Consider the following 26,110-nt stretch of genomic DNA (forward strand, 5'->3'; position numbering starts at 1 on the left):
TTGTTGGTAGATCACCTGACCCCTCTCTTGGGCTGGCTGCACTTGCTGCGTGTAGCCTTGTTAGGCAGATGTTCCGTATTACCAACATGTCAAAGATCCCAGGGTCTTCACTACAGCTTGGTAGAAATTTTAAGTAATAGCTGCCTTGAAGATTCTATTGTCACTTAATTCCAACTTCATGTTATCATATCAGTTGAGATTTCATCTGTGTATTCCAAACAATTTTGGATTGTGTATTGGATAATTTCAACCTCATGGAATAAAAGTCTGTTTTTTTCAAGCCCCATGGGAGATACTTACATTTTTACTTCAGAAGAAAATCAGTAAAGTTAAACCACCCATTGTCACAAGCCACCTGTGTGCTGAGATGGTGTGGGAAAATTGTCTGTATTCTGTCAATCATGTATTTTAATAAAACGCTGATTGGCCAGGCAGGAAATGTAGGCGGGTCAACCAGACAGGAAGTAGAGGCGGGGCAATGAGAATAGGAGAAGGCTAGGGAGGAGGAAGCTCCCTCTGCCATTCTTGCCCAGACCACCAAAGAAGCAACATGTGAACTGACAGCTGAAAAAGGTACCAAGCCACATGGCTAACACAGACAAGAATTATGGGTTACCGTAAGATGTGAGAATTAGTTAATAAGAAGACTGAGCTAAAGGGTCAATCAGTTTATAATCTTATGGAGTCCTGTGTGTGATTTTCTTTGGGACTTGCCGGTTGTGGGGTACCGGGAGGGACAGAAACTCCAACAAGCTGGCCCTCATGTTACACTGAGACTCATCACATTGGGGTGACAGTTGGATCTGTCTTGCTATGTTCCATGTGTTGGCCACTCTAGGTTTTGATCTGTTAGTTCACACCTGCAAGGCTTTTGTGTGCTTGTAGGATATGATCTGCATATACACAGCTCAGAAGCGAACTTGGGTTACTTCCAGGGACTTCTTCTTCTATATGACCTCCCTTCCCCAGTCCTCTGGAAACTGAGGCATTGCAAACTCTGTGCCTACATCTGGAGGTGGAGCTAAGTGGAGGGACAACCAGAAGAAAAAGCAGTGACCAACTGGTGCTGACGAACTGTCGTGTTTCCCGATATATTTGATACATTAATGTATTTGTCCATTTGTAATTTAATTTTATTGTGTGTATATGTGGGTGTGGAGCATCATGAGCTGTGTATATGTGTGTGGGTGCACAAATACTGTGACATCGTGTGAAGGTCAGAGAAGAGCTTGCAGGAAGCAGTTCTCTCTTTCCACAATACAAGTGAACTCAGGTCCCCTGGCTTCCGGCAGGTGCACGTGGTGCTAAACCATCTCTTTGATCCAATATGTCCATTTTAAAGAGTTATAAATATCCTTGTAAGGATTCCTTTTTCCCTTTACAGTGTGTTTCTCTATGTAATTCTGTTTACATTTAGCTCCATATAGGTCCTATATTTCTTTGGTACTTACTTTAATATATATTATTAATAATATGATTAATCTGAGTGTGATTTAATAAAACATTTTCAACTATACAGGAATATTTTTATTATCTTTTTATTGATACCTTTTAATTTTATGTTTCTACCTTACAATTTACAAGGATGTCATAAAAAATTCCTATGTGGGGGACTGGAGAGATGCCTCAGAGGTTAAGAGCACTGGCTGCTCTTACACAGGTCCTGAGTTCAATTCCAGCAACCACACAGTGGCTCAGAACCATCTATAATGAGATCTGGTGCCCTCTTCTGGCCCGCAGGGATACATGCAGACAGAACACTGTATATAGAATAAATAAATACATCCTTTTTTTAAAAAAAATCCATGCGTATTTAACTTTTATTTGTATTTACCACTGCTAACAAGATCTTCCCTCCATTTGCCCAATAATCTTTCTCCTTCTTTCTCTCCATACATATGTACACATTTGTTCTAAATCAATTTCTAACAGAAAGTCCCAGTTGCCTTATTTTCCCCTAAATACCTCAATGTGTGTTTCCTTTCTAAAAGGGAGACAATATCTTATGTAACCACATCATGATGAACAAAAATCAAGTATCTGACACTGGTGTGATGTCATTCCACAACCAACGGCTCGTATTCAGGCTCCCTGCTCATTCCGGTGCTGTCTGTTGTGGTAACTACCACATCTCCACATCGTGGATTAGCCCTGCCATCTCCTGTCTCTCAGCTCACTCTTAAAGATTTGGTACTTACATGGGTCATCTTCCAAGTTCTGTAGTTTGTGTTATGGGAAAAATACCTCATTGAACTATTTAGCATCATTTAACATTACATACAGAAGGACATGGTACACTTTCCCCCAGCTACAGGAATCCTGGTTACCAGGGATTATTCTTTTTATAGTTCTGCCTTAAAAAAAAAACTTTAGAATAATCTTTTCGCCTCTCTTTCTTCTCTTTTTCACTTGTAAGTTGCAAAGCTCAACCACATGACTGATTCCACAGTAGAGTGTTGAGCCACCCTTGAGAGTTACTTTCTTTTCCAGAGGACAAACTTGAAGGTTTAAATTTTGTCATTGATCAAAGAGTATTTCATCGAATGAAAGGAAATGTATATTTTTATGTTAATATCCCAAAAGTTTTATTGTCTTTGAGAATCAGGTATTGAAGCTGGATTTGGTTGCTTCTTTGTTGTGACATTCGGAGAAAGAAGAGCGGCTCACCAGTATGCTGCATGATGTCTGTCAAGTACCGTCTACCCTGGGACAGTGTCCGAACCTATGGCACTCAGGTTGTTCAAACTATGACACTCTACAGACTGACAGATTTTCACTTGGAAAGTGGAATTCAACTTCTGTCTATTATAAAAGCTAGATTGAAGCATCTATCAAATTCTACTATATTAAATTCCTTTTTCTGTGTCTCCAAATATTCATTATTTTCCTACTATTGAACTTTTAGGCATATGATATAAAACATCTATTACATTACTTATGGTGTTTAATAAATTCCTTATTATGCCTTTTATACATAAAACTAGTCCGTGAATTTGGTATAAAATATGTTATCAAAATTATCATTCTGCCAAATATTGTTAAACTAATTTGAAAAGGTTGAATGCATTAGTACTTATTTCAGGTGAGCAAAAATTATTTTCTTCTTTTGGGAATTAAAAAGTCTTTCTGTTTTTCTCAGCCACAAACACCTCAATATCAACATAACTATTAATTAATAGAAAAGTTAAAATAAAAATTTCTTTAACTGACATTTGTAATTGAGTCGTACCATCTCCACCTCCTACACACCTTTACCTTTGTCGGTCCTGGGGTACGTTGGGCATACTATTAAAACCTGTTGTACCCTTTTCATATTAAGGTTGGATGTTTAAATACATACTTATATATATATATATAAATGTAAGTATATTTAAATCTAGGTTTATAGTACCTAAATAAGCTTGTCATAGCTGGTAAAATGACCATTGAACTAGTCCATTAATGTCAGAGTATTTAGTTTCTTATCTACTTCAAAACTCAGCATCCCTTTACAAAGTTAGTGTACACGTGTTCAAATAAAGACATTGAAAAAAGCAGTCTACAGCAAAGGGTTCCTCTTTACTCAGTCTCCAGGTGCTAACTTGAGTCCTCTGCCACTGCCTGCCAACCAGTGTTCCTTGAGCAGTCTGCTGCATGGCTCATGACAGGTTCCTTATTTGTGTAATCAGAAGAAAGTTAGTCCTTCCTCTAGGGCTACTTAATTCAATAAATAGAAATAATTTTTCTTGTTATACATATATTTTTCTTAAGTTCTTTATATAAAATGTTATAGTACTTATATAAAACCCGCACATGTGTTTCCATGTATGTTAAGTCATCTGTGGATGACTTGCAGTACTCAATAGAATGTTAACACTTATTACATTGCTTAGGGAATACTTACAAGAAAAAGTCTGCACATGGTCAGGACAAAGTGAGAATTTTTTTCCTTCCAGAGTATTCAATTTGCAGTTGATTGGCTCCAATATGTAGTACCTGTGGTGTATGGAGACGGAGTGCATCTTTCTTGACTGAGCACCCTAGGCATCATAGATACAGCAGTGAAGAAAACACACAAACACTTCTGGGAAGTAGACAATAAACCAGTAGAATCGCTATACATTGTTGCCTGGAAGCTGTGATAAAGAATGAAGCAGAGGAAGTAAGAGGAGAGCTGGCAGCATAGGTGATTGGTTTCAAATAAAGCTACAAGGGAAGCCTCACTGAGAGGTGGCAGACTCTAGAAGGAAGCTGGGGGGGATCATTTGGGTAAAGATTTTGGCAACGTCTTCTAGGAAGAAAAGCCCCAAGCAAGCATCATAGACCTTTTGTTTTGAAGAAATGGCAAAGATAAAGGTAAACGAAGGGAAGGCTTGTAATGAGGGAGAGGGGCGTCCTGTTTGTATTAGCGTTCTCTAGAGTAACAGAACTTAGGGAATCAATCTGTCTGTCTATCTATCTATCTATCTATCTATCTATCTACCTATCTTCTATCAATCTATTAACCTATCATTTTTCTATCATCTATCTGTCTATCATCTATCTATAATCTATCTATCTATCCATCCATCCATCTATCATCTATCTATCTATCTATCTATCTATCTATCTATCTATCTATCTATAAGGGGATTTATTGGAATGACTTAGGGGCTCAGTGCACAAGGTTGGATGTCTCAGTGGATCTTCAACATACATTGAAATCCCGAAGAAGTAGGCTCTCACGCCAGTGAAAGAACAAACTTGCTTAGCAAGGTGAGAGTGAACAGGCAAAGAACAAGTTTCCTTCCATGTCCTTATATTGGCTTCCAGCAGAAGGTGTGACCCAGGTTAAAGGCACGTCTTCCTGCTTCAAGATCCAGATGAAAAGCGCCTGTCTTCCTACTGCAAAGGTCTGGAGTAGAAGTAAATCTACCTACTTCAAATAAAGAAAAAACAATCTCTCACAGGTATGCCTACTATTTTTGGGTTTTAGTTATTTCCAGATACAGTCAAGTTGACAAGCAAGAATAGCCATCATAGTGCTCCTAGCCAGAGGAGAGCCCTAGTCATGACTCTAGAATCTTTTAGGAAAAATGAAACCCATGAGTATCTGAGTAGGTCCCTGTCTTAGTTAGGGCTTCTGTTGCTGTGAAGAGACACCATGACCACAGCAACTCTTAGAAAGAAAAACATTTAACTGAGGTGATTCGCTTACTGCTTCAGAGATTCAGTCCATTATCATCATGGTGGGAAGGATGGTAACCACATGCTGGCAACCATGGTGCTGACTACATCTTGATCAGAAGGCAACAAGAAGTGGTCTCAGGTACCTGGCCCTGAGTGTCTTGCCCTCAGAAGGCCCAGTGAATCACACTGGAGTATGACTTGTGTTATCAGGACATTTTGGTGCTTCCCAGGTTTTTCAGAGTCATAGACAACGGGTGTCACAAGGTCTACAGAAGGACTGGAGAGGTGGCTTAGCAGTTGAGAGCTCCGGTTATTTCAAGGACAGGCTTGTTACCCAACACCCACACGGTGGCTCACAACCATCTGTAACTCCAGTTCCAGAGCACCTAGTACCCCTTTCTGACCTCCGTGGACACCGATCACATGTGGCACACATACGTACATGCCAACAAAACACTTATATATAAAATAGATAAATCGAATACATTTTTTCATAAGGAAGATTACAGGAGAAGGCAGATTTTAGGTGTAAGTTGATTCATACTACAGAGACAGATGTCAACTTCAGATCTGAACATTTAAATCCTGCCATAATTAAGGTGATGCTCTGTTCTGTGGAGCTGATTGATGTGAAAGAAAATATTTCCATGGAATTCCTTGTTCCACCTAAGCTCACGTCTTCATGCCATACCTTCATTGTTGCTTAGCTCAAAGTCTGTCTAGAAATGAGCCATTTCTTACCTTCCATGATACAAATAACTATAGATGAACTTGTCTTGGATAAGTAAAAGATATATTTTCTCCTCAACTGTATTTGAGAATTAGATTTTTCTGCATATCTAGCTTTCATGTTGGATCTAAATTCTAGTTTTACATTAAGACAAATGGACCAAGGATGAATTAAAGCAAGTTAATTTATGAGGTGTTACTATATCCATACTGTGCCAAGTGACAGGTGACCCCAAATATCACACAACTGTCTTCACAATTAGGGAATAGACTAATATATATTCCCACATTTTTTATGTTACTAATAATGTTAAGGTTTTACTAAATACAGTTAAATAAGAAACAATTTAATGGGAATGTTACAGAATTCATAAAGAGGTATAGATCATTTCAGAGTCAGTGGTTAGATCATTTAAATAAGAGGAGGAGGAAATGAATAGACGATGCCATCAGCTTCTCACTGTGCCTCGTCGGATTAGAGGGAAGTGGCTTTCTTTCTGAATAGATTTATAAAACAGTTTATACTACAATCCAAAAAGCATTTTTAACAAAATTTCATTCTACTAAGTAAAAGCTATATAACTAAAATAAATATTTATGGGGAAATGTCCAAGTAAAAAATGTATAGAAATAGTAAAGAAGTTAAATATGTTCATGTTAAATTTTCCATCCAAGAAACATATTTACTCATGTTTGACTCTAGAAGTAATCCATATACTGCGAGTCAGCCTAAGAAAATGCTCTACAAAAGGAGAATGATATATGTTCTATGAGATAGGCTCTCACTTTGTAGGCCAGGCTGACTTTGAATTTGTGGTCCTCTTTCCTCTGGTCTCTATGAGCTGACTATTTTATTTGGAATTAATTATCTATAGAAATGTTACAGATATAGTATAGAATGTAAATGGAGTCTGCGTTTTCATTTACCAGACCCAAATAATCACACAAAAACTATATTAAGTACAACATTATTTGGCCAATGGCTCAGGCATATTCATAGCTAGCTCTTACATTTTAAATTAACTTTATATTTTACCACAAGGCTCATGGTTTGTTACCTCACATCTTGCTTCTTGGGCAGCTACATGTTGTCTGCCTGACTCCACCTTCTTTCTCCCTGTATTCAGTTTTGTGTTCCTGCCCAGCTATATTCTGCCTTGCCATTGACCAAAGTAGCTTCTTTATTAACCAATGGTAATAGAGCATATTCATAGCATACACAGGGGGAATCCCATAGCATCAGAATGCTTCCACACTGTGATGGCTGTTCTTGGTTGTCAACTTAACTCTGGAAGTAACTAAAACTCAAATGGCTAAATACACCTGTGAAGGATTTTTCTTAATCAAATCACTAGAAGTGTGAAAACCCATGTTTAATACAGATCTTTTCTTGTGGGAGGATCGACCTTAAATCTGGACACCTACCTACTTGTGGCCGCCTATATAAAGAATATAAAAGAAGAAATTTCTTGCTCTTTGGCTGCTTTCCTTTGCTCTCGCTGGCAAGTCCATTGCTTTGCTGGTGCTAGAACCTAGTTCTTTCGGATACTGGGCAGATGTCAAAGACCAGCTGAGAAATCCAGCTTCATCCACAACCACTGGATTCTTGGATTTCCAGTGATAGACAGCCATCAGATTAGCTGGACCACAGCCTGTAAGTCACCTTTAAAAATCTCCTTTAGCCAGGCTGTGGTGACACATACCTTCAATTACAGCATTCAGTAGACAGAAGCAGGCAGATCTCTGTGAGTTTGAGGCCAGCCTGGTCTATAAGAGCTAGTTCCTGGATAGGCTCCAAACCTACAGAGAAACCCTGCCCCACAAAAAGAACAAAAAGAAATTCCCTTTAATAACTTCACTTTAATAAATCTTATATGTAACATATATAAGAATTGTTATACTAATTCTTAAAACAAAGGTTTTTTTCAGGTAGGGCAGGGTGGCTTCAAACTAATTTGTTGGCAAGGATAATCTTGAACTTTCGATCCTCCTACCTTTGTCTTCCAAGTATCGGGAGTATGGGAATGTAACCCCATGCCCAGCTGAACTTGTTACATTTTCTAAAGAAATATATCTTTTATAGATTTTTGAAAAAGATAATTAGGGGGTGATAGTATCCCTCGCAGTCCTTCGTCATTTTCTTCCTCCTTCTGCTCCTCGTTTGGATCTTGGGGGGCTCAGTTCCGTGCTCCAACGCGGGCCTCCATCTGTATCGTCATCCAACGCCAGATGAGGGATCTATGGTGATAAGCAAAATATTCATCAGTATGGTCACGGGCCAAGGCCGGTTCAGGCACCCCCTCCTCTGTCCAGAGAACAATCTGGGGATCTCTCCTTGGACCTGGGATCCCATATATAATCAAGTTTCCTGTAAACTCTAATATGACTCCCTTAGTTGAAATATATTCTTCCCTGATCCCACATTCATCCTTCCTCCCTTCCCCCCATCCCGGTCAACCGAGCTTTCTCCATTCCTCCCCTACTCCCTTCTCTCTAACCCTCTCCCCTTCCAACAACCCTCCCACCCCCCCCCCCCCATGCACCCAAGGTTACCTGGGACTCTTGACTATTTCCTACCTCCTGGCGGATAGGTAAATAATCTTCATCAGGTTCGTCTTCTTATTTAGCTTCTCTAGGATCACGAATAATAGGCTCAAAGACCTTTAATTATGGTTAGAATCCACTTATGAGTGAATACATACCGTGTTCCTCTTTTTGGGTCTGGCTTACCTCACTCAGTAAAGCGTTTTCTATGTCGATCCATTTGCATGCAAAATTCAAGATGTCATTATTTTTTACCGCTGAGTAAAACTCTAATGTGTATATGTTCCACACCTTTTTTAACCATTCTTCTATTGAGGGGCACCTAGGCTGTTTCCAGGTTCTGGCTATTACAAATAGTGCTGCTATGAACATAGTTGAACAAACGCTTTTGTAGTATGTTTGGGCATCTCTAGGGTATATTCCCAAGAGAGGAATTGCTGGGTCCTGAGGGAGGTTGACTCCCAGTTTCCCCACTGATACAAGGGGTCGGATCTAATGAGAGTTTACCAAGGCCAGATGGACCGTGACTGAACGACCATGTGATCCAACCAGATTCTCTGAATGTGGCCGGATTTTCTGAATGTGGCTGGCCTGCAGTCTTTCCGAGAAGCCATTGACAATGACACTGGGACTGGTTTCCTCTGCATATACTGGATTTTTGGGATCCAGTCTGTTTGGATGCTCACCTTCCTGGACCTGGATTGAGGGGGGAGGAACTTGAACTTCCCACAGGGCAGGAGACCCTGACTGCCCTTGGGGACAAAGAGGGAGGAGGAGAGGGAGGGGGGGAGTGGGAGGGCGTTGGGAGGAGGGGCGTAAATGGAAACTTTTTATAATTTAATAAAATTACTAAAAAAAAAAAAAAGAAAAAGATAATTAGGTAGGGAAAGCCTGCATAATCAACATGTCAACTGCTGTGAGCCAACAGTGTTTCCCACAAGCCATGCATTGTGCGTGGATCTCTACAACTTGCAGATTGCTATAGACTGTAGGAGCCTGTCTTTGCCAGGGTTTCTATTGCTGTGATGAACACCATGACCAAGAACAAGCTGGGAGGAAAGGGATTATTTGGCTTACACTTTCATATGCTCATCATTGTAGGAAGTCAGAGCAGGAACTCAAGAAGGGCAGGAACCTGGAGGCAGGAGCTGATGCAGGAACTATGGAGGGATGCTGCTTACTGGCTTGCTCCTTATTGTTTGCTCAGCCTGCTTTGTTTAGAATCCAAGACCACCAGCCCAGGGATAGCACAACCTCTAATGAATTGAGCCCTGCTCTATCAATCACCAACAAAGAAGATGTCCTATAGGCTTGTCTACAGCCTGATCTCATGGAGGCATATTTTAAATTGAGATTTTCCTCCTCTTAACTGACTTCAGCTTGTGTCAAGTTGACATAAAACTATTCAGCACAGAGTCTACTGAAATATTCCCACCCTTAGCTATGCTCACCGTCTAAGGCAAATATATTGGTAAGCCATGCATATTTATAAAACAAATAGAAGGAAATGAAAATTTCAATTTTTACAACAGGTGTGAGTGTATTCAGCTACAGAGATAACAAAGGAGGATGTTTTCAACCCAAGGAATCTGTGGATCCCTTCAGGAGAAAAGGAAGAATGGTGTAAGAGGGAAAAAACCCTTGAGTGACAAGGAGTAAAGAAAAGACAAAGCTTATCACATTTGAACAGCTTTCTAGTTGCCCTCATTTTCTTTGATGCCCACTTTATTTTATCCTATTTGTACAACTGAGAATCATATTTGGAGTATAGCATTCAAATGTCTCATAAGGGGTGTGGTACTGAACGTTCCCTCAGCAGTGCCCAAACTTGCATTATGGTTGCTTTGCATTTCTGGTACTCACACATTCCTTGTCTAATCAGACCACTATATAAAATAAATATATTTCACTAAATATATGAAAATAGTTCCATATATTTTTAGTTTCTGTGTCCGGAACAGGAAACACTAAACTGTGATTACTGTCTTGAGGACTCAAATGAGCACGGTGATCAGTGGTACCCCCTTCTGTAGTTGCTAGTTCAGCTGCTGAATTTCTCTCCCCTGGGAGAAATTTTGGCCTTTTCAGGGATAGTTCTGCTTCAATCCAGTACCTCATTCCACAAATACATGGTAAGTACCTGCTCCAGCTATACACAAAAGATTGGGAAGTAGCCATAACTAGACAGAATCCTTGTACTTAAGGAGATTATGATTTAGGCTTAGTGAGGAGTGGGGAGTTTGGGGTGGTAAAGAAAGTGTTTTCTCACAAGAGCACAGGGATCTTGCAAAAAGATGTGGCAAACTGATGTCACATCTGGTACCGAAACCACTCAAATCATAGGCCCCAGGAAGGAAGCTACTGGTGAGGTTTCACTAATTGGTCATGTTGTCAATCTGACTTTGAAATATTTATATCTATAGATTTGTGCTGCTCTCAGCTTTGGTCAGAGACAGTTCCTTTTACGGTGGACAACAGTAAAAGCCGAGACCCATAACTTGTCAAAGTGTTGGCAATCAGTGACCGTGAATATTCAGTCACAGATGGATTCTCCATATCAGTGACCCCCCTTTCCAATACCATGCAAAGCTCAGGGGGCATCATGGAAGAAAGGGTAGACAGAATGTAAGGGCCACAGTATGGGGAGGAGAGCAGAGAAATGCTTTCTTCAAGACAGGGCATGGATGGTACATACATTTATTTACAGCAGTTGTGGTCGGCAGCCCAAGACATGAACAAAATCAGGCCAGATAAATCCCAGCATGAATCAAGGAGGGATCTCCCAAAGCCCCAATTCTAGCAGAGAAGCTACTGGTAGTTGAGAACTGCTGGTGGAGGGAGAGTGAGGGCTACCACCTTGTAGCTGCAAAAACAGCTTGACGGGAATCCAGGCTGTACTTAGAGCCACAATAGGACAGCTCTGGAGGGGGAGAACCGCAATAGGACAGCTCAGCTCTGGAGGGAAAGGTATCCTAACTTGTAGGGAAGGAAGCCAGACTACCTGAAGTTGGGGTGGAGTGGAGGTCATTCTTCCCACCAGATATAGCAATCCAGCCCCTCTCCTAGAGAGTCACTACAGCTGAACTTCTTTTTCAGCCCAAGATGTTACTTCAGCTATACTCTAATAAAGGGAAGCCCCTGCAGAAATATAGCAATTTCCTCCCACTCTGGTGAAAAGTTATTACTTTTTCTGCTGAGCCTTCCTCAGCCCCCGAAAAGGAACGTCCCAGAAAGGGTCTTCTGTTCTGCTCAGCCTTGCTCAGACCCTCTAAGGGAGCATCTTAACAAGGCTTTTCTGTTTAGTTTCCTAACGGACGTCCCAGCCAAGTTCTTCTATTCTGTGCTGGTGAATGAAGATTTTCACCCAAGACTCTTGAGAAAGAAATTTCTTTGGGAAGGAGGAGTCCAGGAGAGTGGCTGCCTCTGCCATGGTGGTGAAGGGCAGCCGAACAGGCAGAGGATCTTATATAGGGCTTCTTAGCGGTGGACTTTTCCCAGGGAGACTTTTTCTGCTCATGGATTGGCTAGTTTTCCTGCTCCTGGATTGGTTAATTTTCCTGCTAAGGGATTGGGTAGTTTAGTTGGTCATGGGCAAAGATGGCTCTCTTTCAGGGCCCAACTGTGTTTCCTTCACTGGTCCTTTTTCGCCTTTTGACTCTAATTTTAGGGACAGGGCACATTTCTTTTATTGTCTCTAATTATAGGGACAAACTGTGTTTCTTTGGCACTGACTTCAGAGTCAGGGTGGGATCAGGACAAAAAGTGTTTCTTTCACTGGCTCAGGTCTCAGATTCAGGGTGTGTTTCTTGCACTGGAACTGGGTTCAGGGTAAGGGTGCTCAGAGATTGGCTGGTTTCATGTTTCAGCTGACTCCTTTACCCTCCAGGTAGATCAGAAGTGGGGAGGATCTGGTCACTGGTAGGTTGTCCCATACTCCAAATTGTGGCCTCACCCATCTGCATATCAATAGCACTGGCTGAATCTAAGGCATTAATTCAAAAGGATAAAAAAAGACACGAAGTGGGGAGGGATATAAGTTGGGGAGGGGATCCTAGGGAGAGTTGGAGGGAGGTATTAAGAGTACACATATCAAATACACTGTGTACGTGATTTTAAAGAATAGATCAAAATATTATTTTAAAAAGGTGTTGCAAATTGGGGTTAAGTGTAAAGCAGTTTCTATTAAGCTAAAAAGTATGTAGGTAAATGCTAGGCAGGGTCTTAGTGATGCTTCAGAGAAGAAACATTGGTGAGGACTTTGGAATTCATATGTATAGTCATAATAACTAATATCTGACCTAGGTTGTAATTATTTTTATTGTGTGAATATGAGCACATTTGCATATAGCACGTGCATGCAGTGCTCCCAGAGGCCAGAAGAGGTTATCAGTGTCCTGGAGCTGGAGTTATAGGAGTTGTGAGATACTGTGTGGGTGCCAAGTTTTCCAGCTCGATGAAGAAAAGTTTAACATTTGCATTTTAAAAATACTATTTGTTTGTCAAAGTTTGTTTTACATTTCTCATACGAAAAGGACTCTCTCCTATCAGCATTTTGATGGAAGCTGTTTGTAGTGTTTGAGGTGAATGACAAGTTTCCCTCCTGGCCCCAAACAAGCCTCTATTTCCCAAGACGAAATTCTGAAATGTCCCTCAGCACAAGAACTGAAAACATTTCATATGCACCTTGCTGTGTCTTAGCATCTGTAGAAGCTGAAACCATTTAGAGATTTCAGACAGAAATAATAATCCTGTACTTTAATTGGGTGGCAAGTGGGAAGCTGGTGTGTTTTTTGCAGGGGGATGAAGTCTGCAGAGGGAGATCCAGTGACACAGCTTCAGAAATTTCCAGGTAAAATGTTAATTATATTTTATATTTCAAATCTGCATAATACACATGCAATTTATATCATTTATATTTCATTATTCATGACCAAATGTAAGTTTGAGAAGTGATTAGACAGGAAATAGAAACAATTATTTAATGTTCTACTCAGCTTCCTTATTTATTTATGCCAGCTCATCAATTCCCTGACCTGGTCCCATTAAGTCAACATGTCTCTATGCCCATGCAGCCATAGGGAGGTGACCAATCAGAAGCCACAGCAGGTCATCTCCATTCCAACTTTGGTGACACCACAGGACACTTATTGTGGACTGAGACGTCGTTTCTGACTTAGCTATTATTCCCCCCCCCCCACACACAAATCACTTGCCCAATATTTCTACGAAGAGTGTAGTTGTTTCTTTCCACTTGGAGCAATCCACTGTAGGATGCCTACACATCTTCTGCTGACAACTTCAGAGACCTTGTCAGAAAGTTACCTGCCACAAGTAAATCGTTGCTTCCTGGGAAATTCCTCATTTTTATTGTAGAGGTGTTAAATGCAATCTAGACTCATAGGATGATGTGTTTCCCTGATGACTAGTAAGGACATTAATCAAGTGTTTCCAAAATCACGGCCGACAGCAGCCAGGCTGAACTCAATTCTAAATTATCTCAAAGACTCTCTGTCTCTTACACCTTCAAACTTGGAAGGCAGCCGCTCATTGTAGAAACACCCATCACATTTTTTTTGCCATGTAATTAGCATGCACATATGTATTTACTTGGATTCCCAACATGTGAAACCACCATCAGACTCGGGATAATGATGCTTTAGGAGAAGAAAATGACAACTTGTCCGGCATAACTCAGGCAGTGGGGGGCTGTGCAGATTGCCATCTCCTGCTTCTTCTGTCCCATGGGCTCAAAGACAACAGTTAGCAAACAGAGGTACTGTGTTTGCAATGGACCCAAGGGCTTCATTGCTAGAATGGACCTTCTAAAATACCCCAAACCTATGATTGCTGGGAAAGAACTAAGATCAGTGAGCCAGCTTAGCTAGCTACCCCTGGGCCTCTCTCTTCTGCTTCCTGTTCTTCTCTCTTTGACTGCAACCACACATCTTTTTGCACGGACCCACTTCATCTTCTGTCTTTCCTAAATTTAGGTGTTTTTCACTGGAGGCCTGTAAAAGCTGCTGTCTCTTAAAGACAATGAAAAACATTTTTATTAACTCAAATTTAAACTCAATTATTTTTCTGGATGTGTTACCTCAAGCATATTGAAAAATCTCTCCCAAGCAAAAATAAGGTAGATGTACTAGAACTCCTGCGAGCTTTTAATGCAAGTGTCTATCTGTGTAATGTCTGGCACCATGGAGGCCATTCAGATCCAAGCTCCATTCCATTGGTGTGACAAGATTTCATCCTCTGTATACATTTAACTACTTACTCATTTTGTATTTTCATGACCAAGGGGCCAGTAGGGGGGTAATGGTCTAAAATGAATCCAATGCCTTTTTAAAGTTACTTTTCAATAGTTTTGATGAAATACCACAACAAAAGCAACTTACAGAAGGAAGCTAGTCGTTCAAAGCTTCCCATTCCAGATGGATAACACTGCTCTCCACCGGCGGTGAAGCATGGCGGCAGGCACACGTGGCAGCTGGAGCAGTGCTGAGACTCTACATCTTAACCTGCAAATAGGAAGCAAAGAGAGAAAACTGGGAATAGTACCAGTCCTTGGAAACCTCAGAGCCTGCCCCCAATAATGCATGTCCTCCATCAAGGACACACCTCCTGAACCTACCCACACAGGGCCACCAGCTAGGGCCCAAATATTCAAATGCTGGAGAATATGTGGGACCTTTTATCCACACTCCCACATTGCTCAATGTCTGTGTCATCACAACAGATTTAAACTAAAGCACATGAACAGTCTACTGGATTGGAAATCCCAGCCATGCAATAAGGTAAACATCATACTCGGAAAACTGTGAGTAGACTCACTCAGTTCTGTGTTACAAAACTCTTGGGAAGGGATAATAGGGACTAAAGCTATCTAGTTAGTCTGTCACCATTCAGGGACTAAACAAACACTAGCTGGATTCTTATTATATGCTTGAGTTTCCGATTCCTGCTTAGTTTTCAGAGAGAACAACTGGAAGTAACAATGGGTGTCCTTGAATTTCCATATGTTCCCAAGTGATGAAGAGAAAGCCAAAACAGGCTTCAAATAAATAGCTAGGTGTTGCATGAATTCTAATTGGTCTTATAAACAAAAACCCAGAGTAAGATATTGGGGTAAATGCTGAAAGATCAGAGAAGTAAATGAGCCAACCACTAGAGAGACCTTTTACTTCTACCCAATCCTCAGATCACACAAATCTTCAGACTGAATGCCATGAGCTCCTGTCTCCTCCCACCTTATATTTCTCTCTCTGCCCAGCCATATCCTTTCCCATCTCTACCTCCTTAGTGCGGGACTAAAGGCATGTGACTCCCAAGTACTGGGATTAAAAATGTGAGCCACAACCACCCAGCTTTTTTCTCTTTTTAGACTGGATCAATCTTGTGTAGCCCAGGGTGACCTTGAACTCACAGATCTGTCTGCCTCTGTTTCTCGAGTTATGGGATTTACATATATATATATATATATATATATATATATACTTTATATGTATATAAAATTAGACTGTTTATCAAAAATTCTAATTTAACTGAGCATCATATATTTATTTGTTCTATTTGATAACCCCAATCCCAGGAAAGGTGATAATAAACAAAATAAAATATTAATGCAATTTAGTCATTTTAACAGTGTTGATAGTTCAGTTTTCAGAAACATTCTTAGTATGTATGTCTTTATTTTATGGTATTCCTAATGTAGATTATTTGGGAATTGTGGTGGTTTGAAAGAAAATGGCTTCCAAAGGGAGTGCAAGTTATTAGGAGTTGTAGCCTTGTTGGAGTAAGTGTGGACTTCTTGGAGGAAGATTGTCCCTGTAGAGGTAGGCTTTGAGGTCTCGTATATGCTTAAGCTACGCCCAGTGTCTCAGACCACTTCCTGTTACTGTGCAAGAAACAGAACTCTCAGCTCCCTCTCCAGCCCCATGTCTGCCTGCAGGCCGCCATGTTCCACCATGATGATAAGGATCTAAACCCCTGAACTGTAAGCCACCCAGTGAAATGTTTTCCTTTGTAAGAGTTGCCATGGCCACGGTGTCTCTTCACAGCAATGGAAACCCTAACTGAGACAGGAATCTATAACTTCAGTAGTGTTTTTTTTTTACTTGTTGGAATGTTAATGATTGGGGCTGGAGAGCTGGCTCAGGAGTTAAGCTGCTCTTCCAGAGGGCCTGAGTTTTATTTCCAGCAACAAAATGGTGGCTCACCTATAAAAGGATCCGATGGCCTCTTCTGGTTTGTGGACATACATGTAGAGCCCTCATATATAACATATAAATAAACTTTTAAAAAAGAACAGTGATGGCCGGGCGGTGGTGGCGCACGCCTTTAATCCCAGCACTCGGGAGGCAGAGGCGGGCGGATCTTTGTGAGTTCGAGGCTAGCCTGGTCTACAAGAGCTAGTTCCAGGACAGGCACCAAAGCTACAGAGAAACCCTGTCTCGAAAAACCAAAAAAAAAAAAAAAAAAAAAGAACAAAAAAGAACAGTGATGACTTACACGTGATCCATGATCGCTTTTTAACTCATGTAATTATAATGAAGTTTGAAGTACTTAAAATGGGTATCCTCTATACATAAGAATACTTCTCACTGTTCTTCTTTTTCAGAGGGAGGCTGACAACATTGCGAAAGGAAGTGATGGGAATAGCACTCAATCCAAACATGATTGGTTCAGAAGGATGGTGATATATTTTCAGCACTTTTATCAATATGATAATGATTGATTACGGAGGCCATCATACCTCTGATGATGACACTTTCTTTTTGTAACACAGTGGAAACCAAAGGAGGAATATTTTTTTTCCAATGCCTTAACTTTTATTTGATGATGTACAGACAAGATTAACACGCCTAGCAACTCCAGGAAGTTTTGCTCACACTACTGAGAAGCAAGGCTTAGCCCTCTCTCTGGGGCCTCACCTCAGCACGGTAGCCCCGTTCTTCAGAGCTACAGGACACCAGCACCTGTGCAGCCGCCTGCCCCCGCTGAGATGGAAGCCTTGTGTTACCTCAGTTGGGGGACAGAACTCTAAAAACACATCTCAGAAGATGCCACCACACCTGGTTCTGGGCGGGTCCTTGTCAAACCATGTACAGAACAACACTAGCCCTCACCCTCACATGGAGCAGAGTGTCTTTACTTTTCAGGGTTGCAAATCTTCAATTAACAATACAAGGACTCCATCAGAACACCAAACACCCCCTAGATGGAGACTAAACTCGAGCAAACATAAACCTGGATACGGTTATTAGAATCCTAAGGATGGGCAGCGGGAAGTCACCCTACACCTCTATCCTGGCACAGCTCGGGACTCCCTGCGAGGGGGTGGGAAGGAAGGAGGAGAAGGAGCATGCATTGCACATCTTGACAATACTGTGGGGGTCCCCAGGACCGCTGGCCTCCGCGGCTCCTCCGTTTCCCAGACAGCTGCTCATACAGCTTGGGCACGTAGTCGTCCCCCTCCGCCTGGTAACATGTGCCCGCCACCGGGGCTCCCAGGTGCTACTTCTTGCGGAAGGCCGCCACCTTGAACTTGCCGCGATGATCTCCTGACCTGTTGCTGAGGATGGGTTCGTCACAGTTCAGTGGCTTGTCCTGTTCATACACCAGCCAGACATAGAGGTGGAGGCCTGTGCCACTGGGAGGCCCAGAGCCCACGTAATCGGAGAGGACCTTGCCGCTGCTGATGTCATTGCCCTTCATGTTGACCACCAGAAAATGGTGCCACTCCCTGAATTTGGGGTCCTTCCTGCTGGGAGCATCCGGGTCGGTGAGGACCAGGGTGTAGAGTTTCCCTGGGTCAAGCCCATCTCACGAAATGCTGCTGGGCCTATTCTGAACCTGGGTGGGTGTCAGCACTTTGCCCAGCTCGTCCACCTCCACCCTGGCGTAGTGCTGGGGACGCTCGTCCACCTCCGCAGGCTCAGCGGCCCGGACCACTGGCTGATGTCGGCAGGCATGGCGACCCAAAGGAGGGATATTTAAAGTAGGATGAAAGGAATTATCATCAGAAAAGGCCCTGCAGGGTCTGGAAAAGATTTGACAAGTCCTCCACCATAGGATGCATTAGTAAGTAGCTTCATCTCTTGTAGCTTCCTTTCCTGTTTTTCTTACCCAGGTGCTCCCCCAACCTCCGCAGAAACCAAGAGAAGCTACATTGCCTGATGCCAATAGCTGAATTCAGGCCAGACACAAACTGAATGATTAAAACATTTACTGTCTCATTCTTAATGCTTGACGTCTAAACTCAAGGTGTCCTTCTCAAGTCTTTAGAAGAGATTTTTCTGTGTGTCCGAGCCCCAGTTGTTCCCAACACTCCTTACCATTCTACACTGTGATGGCTGTCCTTTGATGCCAACTTAACTGCATCTGGAATTCACTAAAAATCTAAGTGTCTGGGCGCACCCGTGAGGGATATTTAATTAACGGAATCGGGTGAGATTGGAAGATCCACTATAAATCTGGCCACACTGTTTTGTGGCAGCCTTTCTAGAGGACAGGAAGGGAAGGAGCTTGTGATCTTTGCCCGTTTGCCCTCCTTGCTCCTGATTCGCTCACAGGAGAGCTTATTTCTTAAGGATTCAGATGTACACTAGTAGACCCATTGAGATGTCCAGCTTCTTGGACTGAACGGATGACTACCGGATGATTGGATTTTGAGCCAGGGCACAGCCATTGTTGGACTAGCTGGACCACAGCCTGTGAGCCACTCTAACGGGGCTCGCTGTTTAATACACACATCTTAGCAGAATCTCTGATCTCCACCTCCATCTTCACACAGCCTCTGAGTGCACCCATGTTTTCTCTTTTCTCTATATGGACAACTCATTCAAGTGTGACCTCTTCTGAACTGATTGTGTTTACCAAGACGTTACAGCAGCAGGAGGTCACATCCTGGGCTCCAGATGGACATACAATGTGAGATGTCACCATTGACTCACTGTATAGTATAGTAATATTGTGGAGTACAAATATATATACTTCTGATGTAGGAGGTCCTTCAGTATTTATGTTGCTTTCATTGGTTAATCAATAAAGAAACAGCTTGGCCTGATAGGCATAGCTTAGATAGGCGGGGAAGGCAGAACTGAATTCTGGGAGGACGAAGGCAGTGTGGCAGACGCCATGATTCTCCTTCCCGAGATGGACACTGGTTAGACTCATACTGGTAAGCCGTGAACTTGTGGTGACATACAGATTATTAGAAATGGGTTAGATCAGGATGTGAGAGTTGACCAGTAAGAGGCTAGATATAATAGGTCAGGCAGTAATTTATTAATATAGTATCTGTGTGATTATTTCGGGTGTAAACTAGCTGGGCGGCAGGACACAGCCTGCTCTTCATACTACATATTTCCCCATGTCCCATCAGGTAATGTAGTCCCTGAGGTAGGCCTAGACATTTCTTTATTGACCCTCTGCTGTCTACTCCAGTACCCGGAACAGAAGACTGTGAAATGCTCTGGAAAAGCCAATGATCTGAACACATGGTTCTTTCCTTACCAGCTAAGTTTCCACTAAGTTGATTCCTCTGGTCTCTTCCAATGTCGATTATATTTTTTTCTTTCTGTTCTTTGATCTTTATTCCCTCTTCAACGCTTCCCTTTTTAATTTTATCCTAAACAGTTCTATAAAGCATGGGAACTCTGAAATGTGGGAGAAGCATACAAAGTCATATGTCAATAGATAAAATGATAGATGGGTGTTTATGATTATCATATAAATATTTAGGTATACAATAGTTTATCATGAAATAGATGTTCTTCCGGGCTTTACCCGGAGCGTCTTTACTTATGATTTCTGAAATCTTAAGCACTGCATAAAGTCACTGACATTTAACACAGGTTTTCAAGGTACTATAAGCTTAACTACGTTGAGCTTAAACATAAGTGTGAGTATCAGGAAAGAGCCTGTTAACTGGTAGAGCCATCTGGCCACGTGTGAAACCACAGTATTTAACAGGATCGTTCAGGGAGAAGATAAACTAATCTCAGAGTAGTTTGCTTCATCCTCTCAGAGACCAGAGATTAAGTGCCCAGATGGTGCTGGGTTTGTAGTCTGTCTCAGAGCTTCGGAGGTAGAGGCAGGAGGATGGCAAGTTCGGGTCCAGCCTATGCTCCGAAGAAGACTGTAGGCCAAGACAAAACAAGATAGCCCAAATGGTGTGATTCTCTGAAGGACCAGGTATCTCAACTCTCTTCAGACTGCTGCAATTACAACCTGTATTCCTGCTTCCCAAAGCAGATCTCTCTTTTTAAAAAATGTTTGCTTATTTATTTATTATGTATACAATATTCTTTCTGTGTGTATGCCCTCAGGCCAGAAGAGGGCACCAGACCCGATTACAGATGGTTGTGAGCCATCATGTGGTTGACTGGGAATTGAACTCAGGACCTTTGGAACAGCAGGCAATGCTCTTAAACTCTGAGCCATCTCTCCAGCCCCAAAACAGATCTCTCAACCCTTGGCTATGCCAGAGAGTCATCTAGGATAGACTGTAGGTAGGAGGAAGAAGTCTCCTGGTCCAGTGAGCAACATTTTTACTTTATACTTACTTAGTTCAGAAGAGCAGAGAACTTCCTTCCTTCTATCTTTGAAAATGAAATTACAGACTGAAGATCAATTGGAAGAAGTAACTAGCAGTAAGTACTTTCTTAGTCGATAAGAAAAACCAAACTAAACCAAACCAAAACCAAACCGAAACAAAAAAACAGCCAGCCGTGTTGGTACAAGCCTTTAACCCCAGCACTGGGGAGGCAGAGGCAGGAAGATCTCTGTGAGTTACAGACTAGACTGATGTACATAGGGAAATCTAACCCTATCGGGAGAGAGAGAGAGAGAGAGAGAGAGAGAGAGAATTGGTAGCTATAGAGAAAGACATACAGGCCAGACTTAGGAAAAACATCTTCAAGAGAAGTTGAACAACATGTAATGGACTCCATGGGGTTGTGTGTGTGTGTGTGTGTGTGTGCGTGCTTTTATTTGGTTACATTTTGGTGGGCTTTATTTTCTTTTTGGGTGAAATTTTGTTTTGTTTTCTTGCTTTGGAGGGAATTTTTTTTTGTATTGGAATTTTGATCGTTTTTCTGAGAAAGAACTTAAATTTGGTGGATAGGGAGTTGGGGAGGATCTGGAAGGACTTGGGGGAGAATATTTTAAAATATATTTAAAGTTAAAAATTGCTTTAAATAATACAAATGCAATAAAAGGAAAAGAACTTATGCAGAATAGATGGAGTCATCTCTTTATGAAGAAGTTTCAGATAAGTAAATATACATATACTAAGACACTCTGTGTGAGAAAGTGATACCGGTACGCAGCTAAGGGGAGTTCAAGCAAAGGAAGCATTTTCCTTCCTTCTGTGCACTTGTCTTTTCTCGTGGTGTTAGTTTTAGCACACACATTTTGCTGGCATTTAATTTACCATTTCCTCCCTTATCTCTAATGCCTTGTAAAACAAATCACAAGGCCGCACAGATTTAATCTTGTTTTCTCCTACGATTTGTAGGCTTTATCCTTTTATGTTTGAGTCATGCCTGTTTTGGAGTAAACTCTTTTGTGCGGCATATGAGTCTTGAGTTGTTCCATCGTTATTTCTCGAAAAGATTATCCCTTTCCCATCACTGTCACGGTACCCTTGTCAGACATCAGTTGGCTATAATAGTAAAGTTTTTTTTATGAGTGCGTCCCTCTATCCCATTGATTTCTATGGTAACTTTCAGTTTTACTTGGTGAAAACCGAAGGCCACAAGATGGCAGTGTTTCACATAGCGGACCATTACGGCAGCAGGGTCACTATCTAAAGGGGAGAGAAAGGAGGGATTCTCAGACAGGTGATTGGAGAACAGAGTGTTCTTTAGCAGCAAGGAGGAGGTGGGTGTGGGTGAGGGAGTGAGGGGGTAAGGGAGATGTGGGGTGAGGGAGCCTCAGCATTAGGGAGCTCCGGATGCAGAAGTTTGGGCTTTTAATTGCTACAGAGTTTGTCTATATGGATGGTAGGCGTTGGGTGCAGACTTATGTTACATAAGCAGTCTCTACATAGCTAAAAATGAGTTTACATTAGCTTAAGGCAATTGATGTGTAAGACCTTGAGGTTCGCCACTAGACAGCTTTGAATTAATGTCTGACTGCTGCAAGGGGTAAACCACATAGAAAACCACAGAAGCCAGACTCTGCCCAACTAGTAACGGAGGGTGATTCTACCTCTTGTGACAACGGGGTAAGCTTTTAGGAAGTGAGCCCTCCAGGTGCTCGCTCTCAAGGTCGCTTTTGTCTCTTTTGGTTCCGTCACACGTGGGTTTTAGGATCAGTTCATCAGCTTCCACAGATGCGCTAGCTACAATCTTGTAGGGAAACCTGTGCTAAGTCTGTAGATCAGCGTGGGGCATACGGGCATGTGAACGGGCAGGCTTTCCATTTACTTATGTCTCCTTTAATTTATTTCAAATCCAGTTTATCATTTTCAGGGTAGTTTTTCACTTGTCCTACTAAATTTATACCTGGATATTTTATTCATTTTGTCGTCGCTGTCCAGGCATTTGTCTTGATTTCATTTTGAACTGTTCAGTGATTAGTGTATAAAAATAGAGTTGATCTTTCATATTGACCTGATATTCTGTACCCTTACCAAACTCATTTGCTAATTAAAAGAAATGCAGTGGATTCTCTGTCATCTGGGGAAGAAGCTTGGCTTCATTGCTGCTGCAATGGGAAAGTTTAAATAAAACCAAGAAGACAGCCAGGCGATAGCTTACATTAAGAGGCACACACAAATCCTAGACAAAAACTGCTGAAGCAAAGCAGAGATACAGAAAATAGCAGTGCTCTGCAGTCAAGTTATGTTTAGCATTTAAGAAACAATCCTGAAGATCTGGGCACGTAGCACAGTTGGTAGAGTACTTGCCTAGCATACACAAGGCTCCAGGTTCGGTCCCCAGCACCATATGAACTAAGTGTAATGGCAACCCTAGCATTTTTAAGGCTAAGAGAACACAAGTTCAAGACCATCTTTAGCTATATATTGAGTTCATGATCAGACTGGCCTATGCAAAAACGCTTTCTCCAACAAATGATTAAGTCTATTTAAAAAGGAGAAATAGAAATGCACAAATATTTGGGCAGCAGAAATTGGAGCCAATGGGTTATTAAGTAGCAATAATAAAAAGACACAAACTTGAGAAGAGGGGTAAGGTAGTGGGGCAGATCTTGAAGGGTTTGGGATGAATATGGTTAAAATGCATTGTTTCTCAAAGAAATAATAAAAATATTTTTAAAGAAACCATTGAAATTAATTATCTATTTGAATAAAGAAGAAAACATAAGTACATGAAATATTCAGAAAGTACATTTGACAAAATTGAACATCTAGGATAAATAAATCATTTTGAGAACTCGGATTCTACAAGAAGGATGTACACACTACAGCAAGTGCTTCTGTTGTGCTGAGAGTAAGGATCCACACTGTGATGCCTTGGAAGGGAATGGCCCCCATAGGCTCACATATTTGAATACTTGGTTATCAGGGAGTAGCACTACCGGAGAGGGATCATGAGGTGTGGCCTTATTACAGGGTGTGTGTCGCTGGGGGTCTGCTTCAGAAGCCCAGGCCAGGCCCAGTGTCACACTCTTCCAGCTGTCTGTAGAGCTGTTTAAAAAAAATTATTTATTTATATTACATCCTGACTGCAATTTCTCCTCTCTCCCCCCAGTCTCTTCCTTCCACCCCCAACCCTTTCATACCCTCCAATCCACTCCCCTTCCATTTCTGTTTAGGAAAAGGTCAGGTACCACTGAGTAGCAACAGAGCATGGCGTATCAAGTTGCAGTAAGACTAAGCACCTCCCCACGTATTAAGGCTGGACAAGACAACCCAGTATGTGGAGTGGGTCCCCCAAGCCAGTAGAAGAGTCAGAGACTTTTCCCACTGTCAGAGCTCCATAGTAGGACAGATGTTAATGGAGAACTCTCAGCTCCTTCTCCAGCACCACATCTCCCTGCATGCCCCCATGCTTCCTGCCATGATGACAATGGACTAAAACTCTGGACTGTAAGCCAGCCCCAATGAAATGCTTTCTTTTTAAGAGGTGCTGTGGTCATGGTGTTTCTTCACAGCACACACACCAAGACTAGGACTGTGTCAGCATGAAACTCTTGCCTTGAAGAATTGTTGTATATTCTGACCAGCTCAGCAAACCAGAAACAGTCAAACAAACAAGAAAGAAAAAGAGTAGAACAATGAGAGGATTCATCTTCAGGTAACACGAATATATACTTTGAAAGCAAAACATTAGATATGCAAATTATTCATTTACACCTGCAGCAAACAATTGGAAAATGTGACCAGTACCTTTTGCGTACATGTATCGAAGTAGTATATTATATCTTAAAATATGTACAATTATTGGGCACTAATCAAAAAACATAAAAGTTTAGGAAAGTATAAATGCTAATTACTCTAGTAATGATGATTACAAGTTGTATATGTATACCTTATAATCATACTATAACCCAATAAATATGCATAATTACTAATTAATAAAATTAAAATATAAATTATGTTAAAATATCGATTAAATCCCTCAAATATGTGTAGGATTATCTTAATCAAAAAATGTGAGAAAAACTTTGTATCAAATTCTAACAATTTAGGGTTGGGGAACTGGTTCTGCACAGAGCATGGAGCTGTGACTTTGGATCCCCAGCAGCTCTGTATAAAAGTCAGGCACAGAGGTTCATACTTGTGACCTAAGTAACTGGAGGTGGAGATGGTAAGACCTGGGGGTCTCCCTACCAATTAGTCCAGCCAATCAGTGAACTCTAAGTTCATTGAGAAAACCTGTCCCAAAAAATAAGGTGGAAAACAAGAGAGAAAGACACCTGTTGTCAACCATTGGCCCCCATACAGGCAAACATGGATGCAGGAACTAAAAGACACACATATACACATGTGTACATCACAAATGCACATCAAATCTAAAAGTGTTGGAGAAACCCAAATGAATAGAGGGACATAACATAGTAATGTATTAAAGACATGGAATGATGAAGTTAAGATTTAGAAGCTATGTTAATGGGTTAAAATATGGAAGATAGCTCTCCTGTCAGGGACCAGCTTTGACAAGAATATCACTTACCAGGGCAGGGACATGGGGATCAGAAAAGTAAGTAAGGAGGACAAAGACGCTACTGAAAATAACAAAACAGAGGCATAGGGTAGTACGGGAGGGAGTTCCAGTGAATACTGAATCCACCTGCGTTTAATTTTCCCTACACTTTTATACCCCAATACAACAGGGGAAAGAAGACAAGAAACTGCTTTAACATGACACAAAGGACAACCAGAACGGTTACTTGGTTCAGTACTTTGAGACATCAAGACATTAATCCTTGAGAAAAGCATTCTGTGGCTTAGGCAGTGAACCCACCCAAGACCAGGTACCCTGAAGGCAGCCACTGCCTAGGTTGAACCTCCTAATTCAAAAGAAGTAAAAGTCTTCTGCTTCAATTCTCTGACCTTTGGTCAGGGTGAAGAGGATACATCTCTATGGGCATTTTAATGTCCAAAACACCAAGTAAGCACATCTTAGGTCAGGGTGCGTAGCCACACTTGTTGCTAACAACTTTGAGCAAGCTAAAAAAACTCTTTGACCTTCAGGCAAGGTGGCATAGAATCACATTT

The 26,110-nt window shown here is 41.5% G+C and overlaps 1 pseudogene; it reads right to left on the reverse strand.

The window, feature by feature from the left end:
• Window positions 1-17,226: 17,226 nt before the first annotated feature.
• Window positions 17,227-18,392, reverse strand: LOC148117615 (phosphatidylethanolamine-binding protein 1-like; annotated as a pseudogene).
• Between the last annotated feature and the right edge of the window lie 7,718 nt (window positions 18,393-26,110).

This window comes from Myodes glareolus, chromosome 27 (genome assembly GCF_982192425.1).
Source record: "Myodes glareolus chromosome 27, mMyoGla1.1, whole genome shotgun sequence".
NCBI classification, from domain to species: Eukaryota; Metazoa; Chordata; class Mammalia; order Rodentia; family Cricetidae; genus Myodes; species Myodes glareolus.